Here is a 24477-nt window from a genome sequence, read left to right as displayed (position 1 = left end):
GATTTTGCACTTGTCAGAGCAATCCCTACCGGACCCGACGGTACAGAAAATGCCTGATATCTCAACGGGATCGCAGAAAACTCAGTTAAGAGGAAATGAACGCTGTCTGTAAAGAACGGCCCCGATAGGAAAGACATGGTTTCTAGGGGCAATACATCACATATTCCGAAGACGTCAAGGGTAAAAGAGCGAGTACGAGGTCATTTAGACCTCGGCCGTTTCTTGATGCGCGAGAATTGGTGGCAAGTCTCGCGAACAAACCCTTCCTAAGAGTCAAAGACTTGGGAGGGAAAAAAGGTTGTTCTTCAATAGGTACCGGTACATGGAAGTAAACACCATAAACTGATCACCAACGCAAGCTTCGATTGCATCCTACGGGTTCATACATGTGAATAACGGGTTATTTAGGGTTTTTTATCCTAAAAATCTAAACATCATGAAAGGGGCTTCCTTGCCTTTCTGCGCTTTGGTCAAGGAACAAAAGAAAACAGAAATAAATAAAGTCAAAACAGGCAACAAAAGAACGAACATGCCTTTCGCACAGCGTAAGCGTGGGTCCACAATAAATGTTCCTTTAGTGCATTCGTCCACAACCAATGTGAGCACCTTAAACTTTACGAGCGGACGCATAAACTCACCAGTGACGCGGAACAACGTTCCCCCAAACCAATTCATAATTCAGCTCTCAGTTTTCAAAAGAGGGGTCCACTTATCTTCATTAGTGCTAATGTTTCATTGCAGGATTAGCTTTTTGTTCAAATTTTATTTTGAATTGAAGTCTTGTTTTCGTAATGATCACTACAGTCGACTGCAGAGCACAGTTTCCCAACCGCTGTTGAGAAATGTATAAGTCAGTATAATCTGAATATTCCATTGGACTTCAAATTTCACATGAAGGGGGGTGAAATGGAGTTCAGAAATGGGACAACCAGTTCACTGCCCTTCAAAGAATGTTGCTGTAGTACGCAGTTAACTCTCAGCCATTACCTTACAAATACAAAGGCTGTGCCAATATTTTTCAATCAAAATGGGTGAGAGGCGGCCTTCAATAATTGAGCACGAATCTACTGGTGCCACAGTTTAATAAATCCATCATACAGGTACTTCCGATGCTCGCCTCCAGAGCTCAAGCGAGGTCTATTGTCTGCGCCTCTCCACGATGGAGTGAAGACCTAGCCCTAGCTCTTGACAACCTATTCGGATGCAGCCTCAGTCTGTATCACGATGACATTTCAAGACGGCACTTGACGAACTCTGTACACATACCTTCTCCTGCCGTGGAGTAAACGTCAAGATAACGTTTGCCGAAAGCACACACCACGGCCGTTCTTCCTGAGACACCTGCCACGAGTATTTGCCATTCTATTATTTGCCAGGAGGACGATATCCATGGGACGTCAGGGGAGGACGGACACAAATCTCGTCAGAGGGTTGGATTACGCCCACCATCACCTTTGATGAGACGGTCTGCATCACGTACAAGATCGAGCCGGCCCAAAATTTGGCTGTTTACGTACGTGTCAAAGACATCCGGAGTTCGGAGCGACTTCTCGTGACGTCAAAGGAGTTTGTGGAGCACAAGGAACTTTTGTCCCTCGTGATGGGATATTCTTTTCTCGTACTCAGCAATTAACGAAATGGCCTCTCATTCCTTTTCTTCAATCCACACACGATGGGCATCGCGAAGGGAGTGCATTATCCCCCCCCCGAAGAAATTGAAAAATTAAAACTGGGAAAAGAAAAAAAAAGTCAAAGAAATGGGAGGAGGAGAGGGACTGAAAATCATGAATTTTCTAAACCCCCCCCCTCCGTCGTTGCTGATTTCCAAATTTGCTGCGATGCATCTCCCACTCCAGCAACATTTCGGGTGACACCCGTCCACAACATGTTCTGCTTGAATGCATTATGTATCGCTCTAATGAAACTGTATAGGAGGAGAAAGCTTTAGCACAGAATATGTTACAGACATAGGTAGAAAGGTTTTCTTTGTTAGCAGAATGATACACCATCTTCGTGGGTAAAGACTCTATGCGACTCGTTGAGCAATTTCCAATGGCGATGGAATATGCATATTCTTTCACTGCGCACATTAAGTATTACAAATGACCTGAAACACTGATATTCATATGTTCACTGAACTCGTACAGTGTCTTCTGAATACTGACATTTAAAGTGCAAAAGCAAACAAAACACAGAAGCGACGAACGAACAAAAGATCTGACCATTTTAAACTTCAACCCCCCCCCAAAAAACCATAAAAAACACCAAATTTTACTGTGGCATTCGTCGGATGTTCAGGGAATACTGTTAAAAACGATGGACAACACAATTTCACATGTCATTGGACATTTCAGAGCTCGCAGTGATGAGAACATATTGCAACACGGAACCCTACGTACGCATTTAGCTCCATTGCCTGTACATTCGCGTCATGTATCAAACCTTAATTTAGTCATTACGACAGAATAATATTTTTGTGTGATAATAATGCAGCTCAGCTTTTGGCCTTTCAGAAAATCACAGTCCCTCATGCAAACTTAATCCGGACGTCGACTGAAACACACAAAAATGAGTTGAGCTGGAGGAGTGATTTTGCTCGTAATGCCTGAGTAGGCGAGCGCTAACGGCATTGGAGCATGATAAGTTGAGATAAAAAAGCTGAAGTTTACATGATAAAATGTACGCTGGCACGTTTTCAAAACTGATACATGCAGATTACGCTGTTTCAGATTATTGTAGCTTTTTTTTTAAAAATAGTTATGATTGTCAACTCTGTTGAACAAACGTACGAATGAACGGGTTCAACGCTCTATTGAGTTTCAAAAATAAATGTTTTCGGAGAATCACTCTCTGGGTTAAAAATGTTACTTATAGATATGCATGAAAGTTGGTTTTTAGTTTGACTCCATTTCTCGAGGTGTACTTGAGGCAATTCAGTGCATTATCAAGCCCATGAGCACTATGGCCATGAACAGATGTCATTTACAAGATTTTTTGAGAGATTCTGACGGTGTCAATTTACGACAGATGAAAAGCGGGATACGTGGGATTTGCTCGAAACGATAGCCGGCTCATGAGGTACAATTTCCAAACCAATATGCAGAGAGATACGCGATATCGGCTTTTTATTTCTTCATTGCCACGGTCGTGTGCACGCGCAGAGGTAGCCCAGCTTGAAATTTCCCGATTTAAATTGCAAAAATTATTGAAATATTCAGCATTTTTATATCTTTTAACACTTCAAATTTTGCAGTGCGTGCCCCGAAGGGCTACCAGGAACACATGCGTCACCCACGATTTCAGGCGCCCTCAAATCTATCGGCACCATTTTCGACGCGGTCATGAAAGCTCACAAGACAGCGTAGAATTGCGTAAGTACCGAAAAGCACATATGCTCTACAGCCGCATGTACGTTTCTACGGCTACAAAAAATTCCAGATTTTCAGTTCTACGTTTTCTTCAATTCAGGAAAGTGCGCGTGTACATGTCAGCCTACCTATTAATTTAAGGAGGCGAATGCCAGTCAATCCTACATGGACTTGATTTCTGTACAGACACGGTTGTACCTTGCTCTACAGTTGTACACCTGCACTTTTCACGGGGCAGACTTTGGCTAAGATCCGATCACGGACTGGTCCCCGTGTTCCGTGATTTAGCACATAAAACCCGAGCGACCTCGCTCAAGCGCCTCTTCGTTGACGAGAGCCCCTTATAAGAAGAGACCTAGTTTGTAGGTCATGGAAAAGCAGGCAAGTGAAGCATGCCTGTTACCATGGCAACGGATCATGATTTGGCACACACAGGATTGATAGTCCTTCAGGGTGTCTCAACCTTAACGTTACGATCCACGAACTGTTGGGACATCTCTTCTGAACCTCGCTTTGATGGAGTTTAAGCTCTATTTGAAAATTAATGTCTTAATTTTCATCACTTTGTTGTATTTCAAATATAACAAGAAGCAGCTAAATGCGGACTATTTTTCCTGTCCCTAACCAATAGGAAATATCTTTTCAAGGCAAGTTCTGTAAATTGCTGCTTTTGTATGTAGGACTTTACCGTGACCTACCGATACTTAATAGGTTAAGTTGAATTGATACGACTGGTTGCATGTTGTCCATGAAACACCAGACATTGGACCAGGCTATGGACGTGTCGTATTCTTTCAACCTTTCCACACAATCCTGTGTCTATTTGCTCTTCGCTCGCCTACGCGCACTTTGACGCTCTGCGGGGAAGCTCTGACAAACATTCCCAAGTAGCTTTGCCCGGCCCAAGAACAAGTCGGCAATCTGCAAATCAGAAACGCTCCGTCCTCCAATGGACTCTGCCGTCCTATCACCGTCTCAGTAAACACCCAGCGTTATCTTGCGGGCTGTGAGAGACAAAGTTTCTCAGAAGACGACAGGGGTTGAGGTGGGCAAACTTTCAGGGAACTTTCTTGTTGACTGCCTTGCATTTTAACCGTCCACTTTGTGGGTTGCACCTGTCTGCGGATGAATAAAAACCCACAAAAACCCAAAAACACACAATCTCTGAAGGACATTCTTTTGAGAAAGACGCGGACAAGGTCGGAGAGCACATAATAGTGAAACCACAAAACATGAAGAAAACGCTCGAGGGGATAGTTTGTTCAACAGAACTATAAGTTATCACTACCAAAAAAAATTAGTTTGGAAGCACCGTCATTCAATCATCAGTGATAGGGTAAAGCTCACAGTGGCATCACAAAGAGATATCTTGTAGCACTGAGAATGGTATAATGAAAAGAACTTGTGGAAATACTTAATGTTTCGGACAGCGTGTTCTGTCTGTCTCGGGGTATGTGGAGGATCATCTCTTTTAGGATCTCCATCGCGTCCCTGAAGCATTGCAAGGAACCAGCTACAAGCCAAATCAAGACCAAATACAAAGACCATGCTTCACCATGCACAGGCCTGCATACTCCACCGGCAAATTGCAAGTGCAGACCCTTATGTGTATGACATCACTGTTTTTCCCAACGTGAGTACAGCTACACAAGCGGCGTTAGTAGGGACATCCCCACCAGATCCATCGAACACAGAGCCCGTGGCAGACAGGAAGATTTCGACGAACGCCCATCATAAAAGCACTGCCATCGTAAAGCACTGTCACACCAAAGACCACCAGATCGCATGAACTGAAACCGGACACAACTGAAAGTTGAGATTCTACAACACGAATGTGCTGTTCATGCTTCTCTAAAGCCGTGACGCATGGCAACTTCAGATAAAGCCAAGAGGAAAAGTTGGACGCTTTTGACACAAGACGCCTTCGTAAGATTCTTGGCTTCCCCTGGAGTGACTTCCTGTCAACGAAGTTGCAAGAAGATCCAATCAGGTACCAGTGTGTCAACTATCATACACAAGCGACGCCTCAGCTGGCTGGGCGACATAAAAGGTCCCCGGGCAAGGTCTGCAAATTACTATTAACAGGTCAGAGAAAGAGAGACGAGCTGAAAATGAACTGGTGGCAGACAATGGAGAGGGACCGTCAACAGACGATGGAGTGGTATCAGGATAGAACACGGTGGAGCGCCTTGACTGCATGCCCCGTTCATCGTGCGACGCGGGAGCACCACGAGACACAACTCAGCCCAAGCATCGATCACTAGTTTGTCTGCCACATCAGAAATCATCAATATCACCAAGCGCGACATCTTGCCCGAAGACATCGGTTTCTGCTTCAGCGACATCTGGTGCCCCATCCTCATTCGATCGGTCCCAATATGGGCCGTCTATTCCCCCGGGACCACTAAGCTCCGCCCCAGCCAGCCTACGAGTCTTTCCAGATCCTTGACACCCTCTCCGCCACCCTTCGCTGCACTGATATGGTTCACTGACTACCCAGCAGTCCCTACAAGCTCCAGCAGCCACCACGTCTCCACACTTTACCGATCACTCGTCGAGACTCCACAGTCCCTAAAATAATGCCCCAACAAGTTGAGTATAGTGAATAATTATAGTTCTAATCATTTTTAAAAGACAACGTTTATTGTGCGAAACGTCGAAAAATCTGACTGATCTGAGAATCCCGCTCATTCCCAAAAGAGATTTACTAGATGATACTACCACTAACTTTTAAGTTTTGCTTCATCCAACCTTCCGATCGGGGTCAGCTCGTAAGTCCGACGCCTCATTATTCCGACGATTCATGACTCCGAAAATTCGGACTTTTGAGGTGTCGCACCTATTAGGTGTCGGACTTACGATACGCACCCTTCCGATCATTAGTTATCTTACTAAGGTTTTGTCCATACGTGGCGTGTAGAAATCGATTTTTTCTGAGGACCACCAATGACTTTTTTTATTGCAACAGTTAACCCAAACCATGCCAAATGGCCTACATCCGAGGAGATTGTGTATGGTTTACAATAAACCTGGAGGGCTTAAGACCGGATGAAATAATACGAAGCGAAAGCACACTTTTCATAGTCTATCTCAGTGTAATACTCGTCTCGATCTATTCGCCATTAGGCCAGCCTGACTGTGGTTTAATTCACCCTCTCAGCACGAGCAGCTGGTATTTTGCGGTTGATAATCGGGAGGATTGTTGGTGCATCAAAATGCCGATACGCCCAAAGAGACCAGCAGATGCTCTTCCAGGTCACGGCAAAGAATCTTCCGAGATCAAAAAACATGTCAAACTCGTGCAATGTCCTGATCTACGCCCTTGATGATATCAGCCCGATGTGCTAAGTTGATGAGAACACATGGACGTCCTAATCTGATGATAGGATTAAAAAATGATGAGTGATTAGAGGCATTTCTGGAAAACTCTCCCCAGCTGTCTGTCAGTTCTCTTACGGTCAAGGATATTTTTAATACTGTTACAAGTCTGCCATGCCCACATGTGTCCAGGCTAGTGTAGAGTCTGGAAAGACCGGAATTAAGTAAAATGGTTAGACCAACCACCCTTGGTCTGTAGTTGAGTGTGTGCTGTGACCGCTTCGATGTACCATGAAGGCGTATCCACTCCGAGGTCATATTAACGAAGGGGCATCCTGGTTCATAACCGAATCCACTTTATTTCTTGAACACTCTATAATGGGAATGTGCTTAACTGCTTTCCTGTAATAATTATTACAGGCGTAGCCTTACTTGGGAAAAATTCGGTCAGAAGTTTAACCTGACTCTTTATCCATAATCTGGCAAAATCTATCCGAGCAAAAAAATTGTAAGATACAATACACTCCTTTTGCATCGTAGTCATTCGTGCACTCGTGTTAATCAGATTTTAAGAAAAAAATGGCGGGGATCACCTCGCTTTAGATTAAAGATGGCCGACTGGTCAATTAAGCCCATAGGTGTACCAAACTTTGTGGGCTTAGGAGTTGAGTGTTCTTATAGGCAGGAGACTTTGCCACAATGTGCATTTCGCACTATAGGAGTAATGGGCATCTTTGATGGAATTATTGTTTAAATTTAAAACCAGGGAGCAAGCTTTATAGTACTTCAACGATGGTGTTCGAGTGAATATTGTACGGGTTTGATGGGCCATGTAACAGATACACGCACCCGTTCTTGTTTTAACGACAGTGTTTTATATTACAGAGTTCACAAAGAAACAAAGAAAAAAAATCGATCGAAAGGTCAGGTGGTCATGACTGGGCTAGTCCACTCCCATCGTTTCTAGCTCCTCCCCCTAATGTTTGAAATGAATACCAGCTACCTACAAGTGAGGATGTACGAACGAGGACGCCAGCATGAACGGCCCAAGGAATTCAGGAATTCGATGGCTCAAGAGCAACCGTATGTCCTGTACCGTTTGCTATTGCAATTGCTACCTGAAGGCTGAAAAGAAGCTTGTGTTCGCCTGAGGGGGGTTATGCTCAGGTAATGCTTTCATAGTTGTTTTTGATCTCGTGTGTTTCGCCCACAGTGCAGTGGAATAGCTTGGCATATCACATTCTGCCAAGAAACTAACTCTACATTCTCACTAGTCCCCCCTTCCCCGGGCTTAAATCTAGTGTTCTTCGAAGCAATATAGGAATGACAGTGGTGGATCCACTGCCTTCAATGGATGAAACGGTGTGAGATAGTTAAACATGTAACCAACCTTTCAAATGTGTATGGTTGTCCATTAGGACGCCTAGAGCTGTAAGAGTGTAGTTACCACCCTCTGGCTAAAGGATACCGCGCCAAAGTTTCAGTGGAACTTCCTTCGTTCGATTCTTTTCTGAAGTTGGCAGACATATCTTGCAAACTGATTTCGGACATAGCTGTATTACTCTGTAGACTGCTTAAGCTTACCCACGATGCTGTCCACTAAGTCGTCATTGTAGTATGGACTGCACACGGCAGGCCCACAGTGCAGTGGATGTAACTTGACGTGTCACATTCTGCACTGTACATGTGACTTGACATTCTCACACATCTCCTCTCCCAGGCCCTGTAGATTTACATCTGGTGTGCTTCAAGGTTCGGCAGGCATGACGGCAGGGGATCTTCTGTCCTTAGTATTGGGCTCGAATCAGCTCCAGCCGGTGAGAGTTTACTTTAAAAACATTTTCACACATAATGTGAACGACCTTACAAACGGACATGGTGGTCCAGTCAGACAGGGAATGGTGCAAGTGTAAGTTATCGCTTGGAACTTGGGTTGAACTTCCGCCTTTAATGCTTCCCCGGGAATTTTCTTACATTTAGCAGCTTAATTCGAACTTTGAGGTTAGATTGCACAGCACGGTTGTATCACTGTTGAAAAGCATGCTCAGTTTATCGTTATATTCAGTTGTCATTTCATTAACAATACGAAAAATGACACCTTTCCAAGAAATATGGTATCAGCTGGTAACAGTTTGATATTTTGTAATAAAAAATACCTTCGCTGATGTTCTTTTCATGCTGCAAAATTAGATACATGCGACAGAACATAAAACAAAGGGTACATTTGGAACATATATTAACTTTTACAGCACTTTTAAGAAAGATAAAAGCGTTTTGCATTGTTAACGCCCTTTGCATTAATGATATTTTGATATACTCCCTTTGAAATAACATATTCTTTCTCAGCAAAATATCCAAAATGCTGGCACACTTAAGTGTAAATGTGAAAGCAACTACAAACCTGCTGCATTAAATGACATCATATTTTTGCTCATTTATATGTACATTCGCATAAACATGGAAATGACCAATGTACTCTAAGGCAAAACTTGGATATCCGGTGAAATGGAACGCAACAAAATATTTACAAGAACTGCATTTAAAATAATGCCTGGCCCTTTAATGAGATGGTGTATGCAAAAAAACTAATGAGCGGAATGACCATGGACGGCATGTGGTAAATTATCCGTTGCCTCTGCTTAATATCTATATCTCCGGAATTTATGCTGTCCACTCCGACCGGATACTGCATTGTAATTGAGCCTTCGGCAGCTCACTTTCCTTCCTTCATCACCGACTGACGGACACAGCTGCCGACTTAGTTTCATCTTGCCTAAAATAAATTCCAGTAGGTGCAAGTAATTAGAGGCTAATTGGAGCATTGGGACTAATTAATAGCGACGACTGCAGTGTGGAAAATATTTGCCAGTCGATCGAAGGTACTAACGAAATAATGAAGTGAGCGTTTGAAGAGGTAGCAGGGTTTAAAAATGGGTCCTCCCGCCAGAAATAATCATCCTTTCATCGCCTTAAAGAAATCTGCTCTCTGACTTCCGATGTAACGGTCTCATTTACCCGGCGTGCTCGGATATCCGGGATTAACCGAACACTGCCGAGCGACCCGAACCAGCACCCGAACGTATGCGCAGTAAAGTCCTGTCTTGTTCACTTTAATGGGTGTACTGAGTTCCTAACAACCTCGACTACATAGGCTGCGTGCACGTTCGAATTAAGATCGCTCAAGGCATGTTGGGATACAGCGTATGGAGCTGCAAGATCGTACCAATGAGAACGAGGTTGCGTATGTACATGTACGGACCGAGGCTACCTCTCCAAAGTCCATTCATGGCTTGATCATAGAGTTGGATATTATATCTAATTCTATGGGCTTGACATACATGAACATGTACATCTATAATGATTGCACCACCCCCGATCTCCCAGTCTCATCTGCATTTCTTCGTACGCCTAAGCTAACCACTGCGAGCCCCAAATGTGGGACCACAGCGTACGTATGTACGCAACTGGAAAAATCAGCACGGCGGATAAGTGAGCACGTCGTGACAACATGTTCATTATCCAGCACGTTCTTCTGGAAATCCGAGCACGCCAGATAAAATGAGACCTATGGAGGAATCCCAATACGACGCTTTTAGCGTCGATCTGCGTACTTCCGCGTTTGAAAACGAAGCTGCATGTGTCAGCTTCAATTCTTCATACGATCAGACGATTGAAAGTGAGGAATCAAGACACAAAATACATAAAGGTATGTTAGATTCAGGCTTTTCAGGCTGCAAGTTTTTGTGTATGAGTCTTTCAGGATGACTCCACATGTAAAATAAAAAGAAAAAAATGACGACAATTTACCGCGAACTAACGTACCTGCGGTGGTCGTATAACTGCGTGTGCAGTGGTCGTGGTTTAAACTGAAGTGGCGTCACACTTACGAACTGGATACTGCATGTACTTTGTCGAGAGCCTCGGTTTCGATGCGGATATGCGCAGAAGGCGCTAATGTGAAATCCCTCTATACCTATACCAAGTTTTTAAAATTCACTTTATTTTCCCCCAGCATTCTACTTTACATAATCTCCACACAACGGATACAAAGGAGGATTTGTGGTCTTTTTGAATCCTCTCTTTCAACACAAAGGGATATCACAATCACCCGACGAAATCTCCATTACAGCTGCTTTCTATTTAGGCCTTCAAGACTTTCAAAACAGCGACACAAAAGAAATACCTCCGGCCGTTGCCTTTCCCCCCCCCTCTCTGACTCCATTATTTAATTCAATAGTACAGCATTTTTGGTCCATGACAGGGATCCACGCGCACATTGCGGCTTCGTCGATAATCGGGTAGTCCACCCAACAGAGTGACGACGCGATAACTTGATATAGACCAGTTCATCTGAGGATTCCTAACGGCCTAATGACATTACTCCGTCTCCTTCCGTATGGTTTGTGGCAAATGGTCGCTGCTTCACTCACTGACTTGTTTGTTAAATGTCAGTTTCAAGTCGACCGCGCCATCTTACCTCGCAACTGCGGTTAAATTAAGAGCACATATTGGGATGACAGGTCCGTCGAACGCTGTGAATATGTTTCTTAAAGCTCCAACGCAGCTTATTGTAAACTTTCAGGTGATTTTTGTCGGGAAAAATAATCCTTTACAGCTGGCCCGAAATTTTGAACAGAAGAAAAGTGTAGAATGCAAACTCACCGTACCACCCCTTTTCATTCACCCATGCGACGTATTTGACCATAACAGAATTCGGAGGACTTTTTTTTTAAACGGAGGAAAAGGAAAAGAAATACCCAACTAATATGGTCTTCCCTTCCGGAGTTTTGAAACACATTTCTCTTAAAAAAAATTGTTATTTCGTGAATTCAGTGGTAAATCACCTGATAAAATATTACTTGATAGAATACTCTTACACCCCGCTTTCGTTCGATAACGAATTAATTCCCGTGGTTCTGTACGAGTGAGATATCCTCCGCGGTTGGGGAATTTAATACTCAGATGCGGATCGACTGCATCGCGTTATACCTTCGAAGGAAGTTTTCTCCCCGGCGTCTTGTGGCGTCACACCTAGGAGGGATCTCCTATCCAGCTGTTAGCCTTTGGAAACCCTTCTGCCTTTACTTTCTTTATTTCCCAAACACGCTGCCTTGCAACATCGCTGGGAGCAATCGAATCCCTCACTTGAGAGACGTTGGAGAAAAACAGACTTGGAGAATTACATGTTCCTCCTCCGTTCTAACTCCACTCAGAAACACTCTTCAACATGGCCTTATTGGTGTTCTCGTGGTGTTCTGTTTCGCTCCGCATGTAACTGCAGTGCTACCCATCAAAAATGCATTCGCATTTGAATTTGGTTATTTGAAAGTAAGATGTGATTATTAAATTGTGGGGAATAATCATCATTTTTTGTAAGTGAACTGTTCTTTAAAGTTATACCATTTCGGCACTGCGTCTCTGGTAGAGTCCACGAGGCGTCAGGGACAGTTATTCAGGCCCCACAACTTGCCGTATTTTATCCAATCAATGTGATTACAGTCTCGTGATTACGAATCCGAGGCAAATTCCTCGCCACGCGTTCAAGGGTTCTTCACATGCCCACCGAGTGGACAGGCAAACACTACCAGTCTCCCAGGAATAGGATACACAGATTACGCCTCGTATCCGAAAACCAAGGCGTCTGGTTTCATTTAAAAACCAAATGAGCAGACATCAGAGGCAGGATAACAGTTCCAGACTTACAAACCGAAGAGTTTTCTCTCCATCATGAAAAATAATTTCCGTCTGCGTGTATTTGAACAATACCAAATAAATGTCAACATGCGTCGCTTGTAGGCTGTGCTACCTATTTCTTCACTGCAATGCAAGTCGCGGACGTTACCAGCGGCGGCAGTGGCGTATCCAGTGGGGGGGAGAACTTGCCCACCCCCGACATTAAAAAAAACCTTCAAAGCTAAGTGGGAAAGAAAGTACTCGGTATATTTATTTATTAGCACCAAAACCGTAAAAACAACACCATGAAATAAAAGCAAGGATGTTGAGACCTTGAGTAGGGCTTTTGATATTTTCTATTCTTCCCAACATAATGTTGAATGTGTCCGAAGCCGCAATCGATTTTGAATTTGCCCCCTGGCACCAAAAGCTAGATACACCGGCGGCCATCTTACCGTGGCGAATACAAAGGTAATGCAAATGCAAATATTTCTCAAGATTCAGAGGTCAGCAGGAGTCAATATTAATGTGGTAATGATTGACTTCGAGTCTTTCTCTCTTCGGTGTATCTGGTAGCTTACGCTTCTCCTAAAGTTTGGTTTATTGAAGACGCGTATCTTTCTTCTCCCGTGAGAAGGGTCAACTGAGGTAATTACACTTAATGTAATACTGTCCATACATGTAGGACCCTCATGGACGTTGCATGGGCGCGAGGAGCATACCCCAAAAAAACCTGACCAGAGAGCAAAAGGAAACGAAGGAACGAAGAAAGAAAAGAAACGAAAGGCAAAGGAAGAAGGCAATCGGAAGTTTTCATGGAAATGCTACAGTATTTATTGCATCCAGTGATGACTTTCGGTAGGTTGAAACTATTATGTATTCACACCCCGCCCTGGATTTGTCCCTTCTCATGGCGAGGCTCTCACGATTTCCTTCTGATGAACCACTGGGGTCGCCCTTTACCTACGCGGTTGAGTGAATCTTTGCTTGGTTTGCACATGAGAGTTTACGCAGTTCAAGTACACGACAAGAATCGAGAGTACTCAACTGACATCCTCAAGATCCACTTTGAGCATTTTTTCCAACTATGACAAAAAATACAAGGCCATAAGCAGACTTCGGTGTACATGGGTCTTGAGTGGTGGAGGGTGCAAAATGGATTGCTTTCTAAAAAATAAACTGTCCAACTGGGAAATTTCTCATCAGCAAAAGAATCCCCATTACCCCCCTACTGATTCTATACATGCTGGTGATTTCTGTTTCATAAAATAAATTTAAAAAAATGACAACATGTGGGTGGCCAACTTTACCATCCCCCCGGCTGGATACGCCAGTGGCCACAAACCATGAATATTCAAACATAAATTCATGGTTACTGTTGAAATAATCCAAAAGTTGAACACTATGTACCTTGTATTCACCATAAGATACCTTATGGGTGAATGCGAAAATTATGTTCACAGGTTGAATGGGATCAAGTAATTGAATTATTTGAGTACATTTCTTGAGAGTACATTTCTTGAACTTGCGCCTTTGACTTTCAATTAACCTTATTTTTCAAATCCTTGCTGTATAACTATTTCAGAACCGTTTCGGTTTTTGTTTGGTGCTAGTGAGAATGTGCATATTCAGGAACAAAACTGTGATAACATCCCAGGCACTAAACCTGAGATGTTGCATTGATTTTTGCACGGAATATGCCTGAAAGTTTCTTTAGAAAATTTTCACTTTGTTGGCAATTTATTGTGTAAGTATACGGTAAGAAGCCGGCCAGCAACCTTTTCGTAGAAATGTTTTCAAAAGCAACTTTGGGGTTCAAAACTTGAACATTAAAACATGTACCGAGCAGTGTTTTCCTTGATTTACATCAAGGCAACAGCGACCTCACTTGCCCGGAAAATGAGACACAAAAGTGCACTTTTCACTACGCTTGACTCCAAGAACAGTTGAATACAGATGCACAGTATGCGAGTCTCAGAAAAAAAAAACTTATTTGCATGGATCCTTTTTTGGTATAGTGATATGTTCTGAAGTGATGCCTGCCGTGTGACACAGGACACGAGTTCTGTTCACTATGTCATCTCGTACACAAATATCTAAAAAATATCGGAATAACACAAGTACCTACTAGCAGCTAAAAGCGTTTTTAAGCTCATCAGTAACCATGTTTAATGCATACCAGACAAGATTCATGACACGAGTGGAGTAAAACTTACTGCTAATCCCACACGAAGGTAACTTCACCCCAAGAACGACAGATTTATACACTTGAAGATGTTTCAAACCGTTCCTCACTCCACCACGGAGACCTCGGTCGGCCATTGCCCTTGGCACCGTTAAGGCGATAGCAGACAACATGCCACAAGACAGACGCAATGCTGTTAATTACCCGTCGTTTTAGATTAGACAGCGACGTTGAAAGTAGTAAGGTAACACCATCAACTGCGAACACACCTTTAATAATCACGAGCATGTGCACGTGCTCGCTAACTAACAAGGAAACGTACTGTTGGATACTACTGTCGCCTTTACGCGTTCAATTCGCGGGTTCGTTGTCTCACATGATGCATGGTGCATGAGGCAGCATAGGCCCTCCACAAGCAAGAAGATGGTGTGGTACTATCACATTCCACTCACTTTAAGAGTCCTAGCTGGCTGCCAGGCGTGCGCCCTTCAAAATTGTGGGCGATGTCCTCCGCAACACAGCCAGCTTGTTTCAAATAAGATTGATCAAGGTGGTGCGGTATTGTTAAACACTTTCTTCATATACAGCCTCCCCACCCCCCCGTATCATTTTGCAATCCGCGCTTCTCTGATATCTTCGGTGTTTCCACTAAATTGTGCCAATACAAAATATTTTCATCGATGCTGTCAACTTACAGATTCATTATAATAATGTTTTAACTTTTAAGGATAGCAGTCGAATCAACGGTTGTCAAACACCGTAAACAATGACTAATAACTGCGTCATAAGTAACAATGCAATAAAGTTGTATGTGCTGTCGAGACATGTAAACCAAATGCAACCAAATGGTGTTGCTCCCCGAGAATCTGATTAGTTCAAAGTTTTTAATCTCTTAGTTTTGTTGCCGATTTCCGTCTTTCAAATAGCTTTAAATCACAATACGGATCGATGAGATTCGATCAAAAATACTTCACGGCAAGGTTGAGGCTTTACTTCCCGTCTGTCCGTGGCTCGAGAGAACACAGAATCTGATAAATATGTTCGTGCCTCACGCGCAGATGACTTCATAAAAAAAAACACAGAGCCCAAGCGGAAACAATCACGACTGACTTGTGGTTCGTATTTCCCGCCTTTCTGGCGATAGGCTTGTTTTTCCTCGACATCAGAGTAATCTTAACCGCGGGCAATCGGACTCAGGTCCCAGCACGGCCAATGCCTTCCAAATCTGGTTAACTCCATTCGTCTTAGATTTAGAGCAGCGATTTGTCTTTTTCCCCCGAAGAGCACGACCCAATTAAGCACCCACAAATTTCAATTTTTAATGTTACCACCACAAAGACCAAAGTGCAGGGAGAGCATTTCGGAGTTGATGGTTCTAAGAGATGAAATTACACAAGAATGTCCTAGCAAAGCAGTTGATGATGACGCAAGCAAACTGCTAAGTACAGGCCTAACGGTTTACTCTAAATCAGGCATTAATGTCCAAAAGAGGGAGAGAGGCAAATGGTTTCTTCTGCCTTTGGTTGAATGTTGTAAGGCGACTCCAACATGGCCCAGCGTTTCAAACAGTATGAGTGTATGTGTACATTTGAAAAGAGAGGAAGAAACTCGACCCTGAAGATACAGACGCTGGACGGCAGAGCACTGTGCAGCTGGGACGCTGTAATTTAATAAGAAAAGCTTCAAGCCCTACTAAACTGCATTATCTCGGTCTTATAAGGCCCCATAAGGCTTCTTTAAAAAGCCTGTCTGTATGGCACTTGCAAAATACACTGGCTATGGTGGCCCAATGAAGTGTTAATCTCAAGGACTCCGTCAATCCGTTGAAACCATTGATATGAATTCAGACAGTTGGTCCACTGTTTTGACGGAGCTCTTTTGCCAGTTTTACCCCCCCCCCAAAAAAAAGTACCGTAATTGCATCGGGGTGCAAGACGGGCTCCACAAACAACAGAAATGACATTCCTGTGAGGCTGACAATGTGGATCCATCGAGATAATTTTAAAGTATTGTTTAGGCCTAGACAAATGGACCTGTAAGCCGAAAAGGGGGACCCTCTGCTGGGCTTCACAAGTCATGTTTCGGCAAAGCTCACCTGTACAGGTAAAGTCAGACTATTTATAAGGGAAAGTTGTTTTTCAAGCAGGTTGCCCATCTCCGAGACCTTGCTGACTTTCCAAGCCCCTGTCAATCAAATCCAGACACCTCAGCCTTGTCCTGCTCCTATAGTACTTAGTTCGTAAACTACTCTCGTTTTTCTGCCCACCTTGAAGATCGTTATCTATCTCCCCCCCGCAACGGCAGTGACAGTCTTAAGACAGACAGGGGGAAAATCGCCTTAATCCACAGGGCAGTTGGAGGTCGACAAATTTGGAACTAAAAAGATCATCATCCGTGCTATAATACGATTCAGCGGGGGACGTGCGTTCATCCGTGCCACGTAAAAAAAGTCCGTCACATTCGAGGGAAAGCCATCGCCTTTGATGAATAAATCCGGTACACGAGGCTTGCTACCTCCGCTATAGTCAGACGGGCACAACACAATCAAAGATGTCATCCAGTGACAAGAGAGTACCTGATTCAAGCACTGATTAGGACGCACGGGTAACCTGCTCGGTAGAATGTCGTGTCCTTCAAGTGGATTCTTCGGTAATCCTCCATCGAACGATATGATTAAGCCCAACCACGGACGCCCGGTCTCGGCTCACTTCATTTGTCTTTGATTTCATGTAATGAGGCGGCTCATGCATGTCCCTGTGGCGACTGTTTGTAAAAGGCAATGTTCTGGAAGTAGGTTTTAGGATGGGTCGATTTACCCAATTATTTTATTCCTCTCAACATGAATACTAATTATTTGCCCAGTCAAAAGGGGAATGACGTACCCTATAAGCAGTTTCGGATACGACTCAATGAAACCTTTATAAAGTAGGGGACATTTTCAAGTTCTCGTGATTTTCCAGACTTGAATAGAAAGGCTGAACTTGACAGATAAAATTTATGAATGGGGTAGGGAAAGAAGAACTAACAGACCATTCTCTGTGGAGCCTGTTCTAGAGAAAATCTGTGTGCAAAATACTGTACCCGGTATATTGCAAGTCCATCACATTCACAGGTCACAGTTTGGGTGAAAATGTAGTTCTCGTTCCATTTTTAGCAATGTCTTTAGATTCAAATAGAAAACAAAAATCGTCGTTTGGTATAAGAACAGGGAATCAAATTTGAAAGAAAGTTAATATTTCATTCACCCACCGAAGTTTGGGAGTTGAAATAAAGTTGTTTGATTCCCGAAGACCTCGCAAGGCCCTGCTCAAATTGAAATCATGTAAGTTTTCCATTCCGATAATGCCCTTCTGCATCTTATGAGAAAGAATAACGCACATTGCGCTTGAGCTAACAAAGTTATATGCTTAGCATGCTTATAAGCTAGCACCTTGTGAACAAGATACTATATAAGACAAAAGCCTAAATTGCCTGCGATGATGCCTACCGCTTGCCTTGAGTTCATGGCCCGTTACATACAGCAGAAGATATCGCCGCAAGCTGGGATTTATATCGGCAGCATCGCGTTTAATCGCTGGCAGCCCGGCGAGGCCACGGCTCCTTCAAGTGGGAAGCACCGCTTGATTAAAATAATACTTTCCTTTACCGGTTCGCCAGCGAACATTCTCTCGGTCCTTCCACTTATACGCAGGCTGGCAAATCGGGGATGTCGGCCATCCAGTCCAATGTGCAGTGCCGCCCGTATTTAATAAACATTTTTCGGTATGGAACCCGCCCGACGCGAATGAACGATCGAGCGCGTTCTGCGGCGTGAGACCTGATTCATTCTTGGTGAAATCATCTTTTCAAATCTAAAATAAGGACCTGACTATCGAGAAACTAATTTCACCGCTTCTACACTGCACTTAAAGCCTCCTCATTTATTTCAGCCAAACCAACAATGGGTTGAATATTCGTTTCTAAATTGTGACAAAATACCCGCTCGAAAGCAGGCTGTCGCAGATTCATGACTCGTTTTTCTATCCGACTCTTGCTGTGTCATTTCATTACTTCCTAAAATTTCCAAGGGCCCTTTGAAGAAAGGTGCATATCGTTCCCCACCAAATACCCAAAGACAAATGAATCGAACAAAAATTTGGTATGAGGGAATATCACGTACAACACATTCAAAGCAGTTGAATTCCCTTTTTTTCTCGACGGTGCGTATTTTTCAGAAAGCATGTTCAAAAACTAGAACTCCTGTTAGTCTTTCATTTAGTTAGCTCTGTGCATTTTATGCTACAACTAATTGCCAACTTCTCGAAATTGATTCCAAGGTATGTGTTTTCTTCTAATTTAGAGCAATCTTCTAATCCTCGCAACATATCCAGTATTTCATTTATTTGCCCTTCTATTTGTGAGGGGGTATAGCCACAAAAACAATTCGAATGAAATCCAGCCCTTACGCCATAGGTGCGCATCTGTTCATTCCACTCCGCTTATGGTATGCGGTCATGTACAATGATGTACGGCACAGAATCCTTTGCATCTTTTATTCACAACCAACGAGCCAAAAGTTTCACCCTCGCTTTAAAAATGAGAGTAAAATAATAATGTTCTGCCTACAGCCAGCAATTTTTGAAGGATGGAAAACAGTACTCACGATCTTTGTCGACAGTTACTAAGCGTGGTGGTGGTGGTGCTGCAGTTCCCGCCGAGATGTTCTCAGAGGCAGAAGGATGCTAACTGAGTCTGACCATATAGACCTGACAGTGAGTGTGGTCAACGCGTAAAGTGATGTCAGTGACCCTCCGCGGAGCAAGCGCCCTCGTTCACAGACGCTAGTGTACACAAGCCGCAGCTCGGGATCCTGGTTTTCGTTTTGACACCTATTTGTGATACGGAGACAGGTGAAATAGTTGAATAGCGAGGACCACGGGTAGACATTCTGCGAGGCAGTTGTGAAATAACAATGCACTGTGTTGGCGAAAGTTAATAAGCACCGGGCCAGCAAGCGATGTATCCAATCATCTTTTTTTATTTTTAAAGCATGTCCCACCTTTGACGGGCAGGCGATCGCTGAATACGTCACTAGCGATCCACCAGTATCTACAAACATGGAGTGGCAGACACGTTTCAATCAACCAAGGCCATACAGCACTGTACACATAACACTGACGGGCGCTAATGTTAAGGCGTATACAAACACTTCATCTCTCGAGCTTATACGTTGGACATTGACTAATACACTCAGAATAATACACTGCGGTGGAATCACGCAAACTGTGAGCACTTTCTTACGCTCGGGGTCCACGTGTGCTTGGCAGGTTATGTTTAATTTTGGAGAGGAATTCCAAGGCGAACGTGCCGCCGTTTGCGCCATCTTGGTACCACTACAAGAACACTGTGAATTCTGGTGTTGGTAACCAGATTAGCTTACAGGTTCTAGACTTTTGCACTAGAGTGTCCCTTCATGTGCATTGTCTGTTTGACGTTATAAAGTTCAGCTTTTGTCTTTTGTGCATAATTAGGACCTATGTTTCTTTGAGGCAACAAAATTTATACTTGAAGAAGGTGCCCAAGAACAATCCCTACAAAGTTTTAGTTTAGTGACTACAAAGAAAAACAAAATTCTAGTATTTTGATTTCAGATCCAAAGTTGCCGAGTCTTGTTTTGAATTGCGCCTGTGATTGTGAATTCAGCACCTGGGACACGTTCCCACGTTGAGTTGATTGAAGCTACGTCGACAATTATAGTAACCTTGCGCGCGCTTCTAATAGCAATTGTTGGAAGAGACCTTCCGTCACTGTTTCCAGGTGAAATGACAGCTTTTCAGACGGAAACATTTCACGGAGAGTTTAGTCCCATAACTATCTTTGAACCAAGTATTTCCTTAGTTACTTTTTGAATAGGCCTAACTGCTGACGGACTACACCTTTAAAATTGTATGCTTCAAATCATTTGAACAATTAACTACGGTACAAATCTCATCCCGGAAAGGGTTTCTCGTTTCATATTTGCACTCTGCACGTGGAGATTTTCCAACACATTCGCATTACACCAGTGGCCATCTCCCAGAACCGGCTCTTAAAAGATAAGACTTGACAAGGACGAAATGACAAGACGCGACCGCACCAAAGGTCAAGCGCGCGGCCACCCCATCAAACGATTGTGAACCGGCCGTTTGGCGGGTATTGACTGACGGCAAACATTCGTTTGAGTTATAAATATTCTTTAAACATCATCTAATTATCAGGTACACCGGCTGATAATGGGCAAAAGTGTGCGACCGTCGGCAGATGTGAATCTAGCCAGAAGTACTAACAGATTTACGAGTTAAGTATTAATGAACAAAGCCCAAATGGGCTTTACGTGAAAGAAACCAGCATTACCATAGAAACCGTATCATATACAAATCCCGACTCAACTCTTCCCATTGGTCGAAGTTAAGCTCCAAGTGTGTTCCAGCGTTGCCCACTTTATTTTGCGAGCGTATTACATTAACGCCACCTTAAACGCAACAGTCTTTAGTAGTGCAGTGACCTGCCTACTCGCTACGTTTGCTTAGCCTTCAAGGAGATGGCAACATTAAAACGTAAGTACATGGCCATTGTAAACTTGACAAGTTCTGACGTCGTGTCCGAAGTGGGAAACCGTCTTCGCATCCGTTGTCTTGCAGGTAAACGTTCTCCGGCGTGTTTGCTCAACGATTAATCTGTTTCAAGACGTGCAAATTCGCTTAATTAAATATGCAAGTTCCATCGGGAAAAACTGCCTCTCATGTTCCTTTTGAATATTGCTTGGTCACTGTGCCGAAAGTAAATCAACTGTTGATACCGTTGAAGATATTGTTCTGGAAACAATGCCACCGATTTACTGGTTTGTAACAGACAACGTGCTGCAGTGACATACTGCATTCGACGCCACTTGGCGGTATCGTTTTGCTTTCGGTTTGTGTCTTCAATGACTTCTGTTCGTGTTTTTCAGTCAAAAAAAACAGCCGGCACTAGGTGCGTGCGTATGTGTATGCTTTTTATCAGGTTTTCCGGGGTAAAATGTAAAAGACAGATGGAGAATGATTAGGTTTTTGGCTCGTTGTCCGGGGCACGCGCCCTGCTTCCCGCTTGGACCTGCCACAGTGCTTCCAAACCGTACAGACAGATGTGTTTTTGATTACACTTCGCCTCAGTGCCTTGAGGAGATGTGTCCTCTTTACAGCTTTTGAAATAAAAAACCAACAACAAAATTTCATAAGATTGCAACACCTTCCAAGAATCAGTCGAAGTTGTGGCAGCAGATTAACCTAACAGCCAAGATTTTGTTTCTGTGAATCTACGTTTGTCTTGACACACTTATAAAAGAAACAAAATATTATATTATACATATACTGTCGTGATCTCAGCAAACCAGCTGATATTGAAATAAGTAATAACCCGTCTCTGTAGTGCAGTGTTTTGTTTCTATCACACATTGTCCATGACAAATACACGGGTTGATATTGAGCAAGAGCTTAATGCGCATGCATTTTAGACTTGCACGACACAACATGGGTGACTGAAAAGGGTGTCAAGAACCGAACTTTTTAAACTGATTCACGGTAGCAGTTGCCTTCTGCGCCGTTCATGGCACTGAGATAACAAATGCAAAGATTGCAATCAATGCCATTGACCAGAACGGTTTATAAAACGGGAACTTTGATCTAAATTTTGCACTGGCGTTTCACGGTGAGTGTTAGTTGACAATTAAGCTGCCTCTCCTAGCCAACGGTATACGGCAAACGCCCCTCCACAACGCACGATGGGAGATTTTTATGGGAGATTTGGGGAGCTGTCGACTGTAGACAGAGGCTCCCACATACACAATATCAGAACTTTTCCATACTCTACTGATATCCACTTTTGAGTGAGCTTTGTTTGTTTGTTTTTTAATTTGTAAACGAATGTACGGAAGGTCCTCCCTCGTGTATTGCCTGTGAAACAGAAGAACAGGTACTCACCTCAGAGACTGGTGACTTTCACATTTGCTACAATCCTTTTGCTTTGGATGCAAAAGATGATGTGCCAATAATGTCTAATTAGAAAAAAATATCCCGGTAGTAATCGACCTTCAGGACCCAAATATTGCTATTCGTGACGGGTTTTTATGACACAGATGTGCCTCTAAGTCCATTATACATTCAGATGGAAATTAAAATTAAACGGACCTTGAATTGATGAGGTGCACGTTATAACAAGCCCCACTGCGTTCATAGAAGATGTTACATTCTGCTAATCATAACCCTAATCTTCGTCATATACCCTGGGTTGGAAAAGTCCACATGTATCTTGTCGAGTAGAGAAAAATATAAAAATCGAGCATGTATAAATTCATCAAGGAACAGACAAACAGTACATTTTACAATACGGTATTACTAAACAAAAGTTCTCTCGTAAAGGAGAATGGAACTATGGATTTGAATTTTACTGTTTATTGTTTTTGACTCTGCAAATAATAATTGATCATCGCGCTCGATCAATAATGAGCGTTAATAAGCTTTACAGTTTTGCTTTGAATAAAAATTTAAGATATAGTAAAACGATGAAATAGAAATTGACCGGAGCGACAGTTGAACCCGCGACCCTGGAACATCGTGCCTGTAATCTGTGCATTTGTAAGAAAACTACATAATTACAGTTTATACAGTAAAACGCGGTATCAAGCGCAAGGTATATTCACAATCGATCAATAATGAGCGTTAATAAGCTTTACAGTTTTGCTTTGAATAAAAATTTAAGATATAGTAAAACGATGAAATAGAAATTGACCGGAGCGACAGTTGAACCCGCGACCCTGGAACATCGTGCCTGTAATCTGTGCATTTGTGAGAAAACTACATAATTACAGTTTATACAGTAAAACGCGGTATCAAGCGCAAGGTATATTCACAATCGATCAATAATGAGCGTTAATAAGCTTTACAGTTTTGCTTTGAATAAAAATTTAAGATATAGTAAAACGATGAAATAGAAATTGACCGGAGCGACAGTTGAACCCGCGACCCTGGAACATCGTGCCTGTAATCTGTGCATTTGTGAGAAAACTACATAATTACAGTTTATACAGTAAAACGTGGTATCAAGCGCAAGGTATATTCACAAATACACAAATACCTCAACTTTTATATCCAAAGGAGAGAAATATTGTGCTTTTCTTTGAAAGAGACCGAACCACGAGTTAATTAACACTGTTAACAGGCTTTAAGTTTCTCAACATTTAAACAAAATAGTCGCATGGAAAAATTGACGAGAATTTGAAAAGGGCGCTGCTCACCCGCAGCACGCGGGATCTTTATTATATGTAAATATGACTCGAACTATATTGTGTACTCCGGAAATTTTTGGCGACCTGTTAGCTCAAGTTTTGAAAGCATAAGAAATGTCTAGAAGCTGAATGTATGGAATTTTTAGAAATATAAGAAAGTTGATGTATAACGGCGGGACTACCGGAGTAGTTTGACGGGATTGGACTAGTATGTTGGACTTTTGTATGATTATCAGGACCCATGATCTGCTGGTGACTCCTTTGTGGAGCAATTGGAAGAAGTTCGCCTACACCGAGGAAGTGAACTTTGACAGCTAACTCTAATTCGTGAGAGGGAATTTGTGAATTGTGTCAACAGATCATAATTCCTGGGTTGCCAATATCCCCCCTTATTTTTTGCGACGGGAGCATGCTTCCGTCTCTTGCTATTTCATCTTGTCCAGCCAATCGTTGAAGGTGATTCTGCTTCAGTCTATTTACACCGTCAAGGAACAGTTATTGGTTTTACCATGGGTGGAGTTGTCCTTCGTAGCAGAGCCTGTCCAGGTCCCCGCCTGTATCAAGATCATCTTATCAATTTTTTATATCCTACTGATCTTAGTTGCCCATCCGCTAAAAGCGTAAACTAATCACTGTTATCCACTGTCAAACCC

At 43.0% G+C, this 24477-nt stretch overlaps 1 protein-coding gene across 3 annotated transcripts in view; it reads right to left on the bottom strand.

Annotated features, from left to right (window-relative positions):
- Positions 1-19492, bottom strand: part of LOC110989500 (neuropeptide S receptor-like) — a 40783-nt gene extending 21291 nt beyond the window's left edge. For 2 of the 3 annotated variants that reach the window (XM_087136479.1, XM_087136480.1), the window contains exon 1: positions 19187-19492. The gene's annotated coding sequence lies outside the window, so the exon portion shown is untranslated. The remainder of the gene's footprint in view (positions 1-19186) is intronic. The other variant, XM_022253932.2, reaches the window with a different exon arrangement.
- Between the last annotated feature and the right edge of the window lie 4985 nt (positions 19493-24477).

Source organism: Acanthaster planci, linkage group LG05 (genome assembly GCF_054643075.1).
Source record: "Acanthaster planci isolate LZ-2023a linkage group LG05, COTS_SCS, whole genome shotgun sequence".
Classification (NCBI taxonomy): Eukaryota; Metazoa; Echinodermata; class Asteroidea; order Valvatida; family Acanthasteridae; genus Acanthaster; species Acanthaster planci.
The sequence above is the reverse complement of the archived record's forward strand: the minus strand, read 5'-3'. Positions and strand labels throughout refer to the sequence as shown.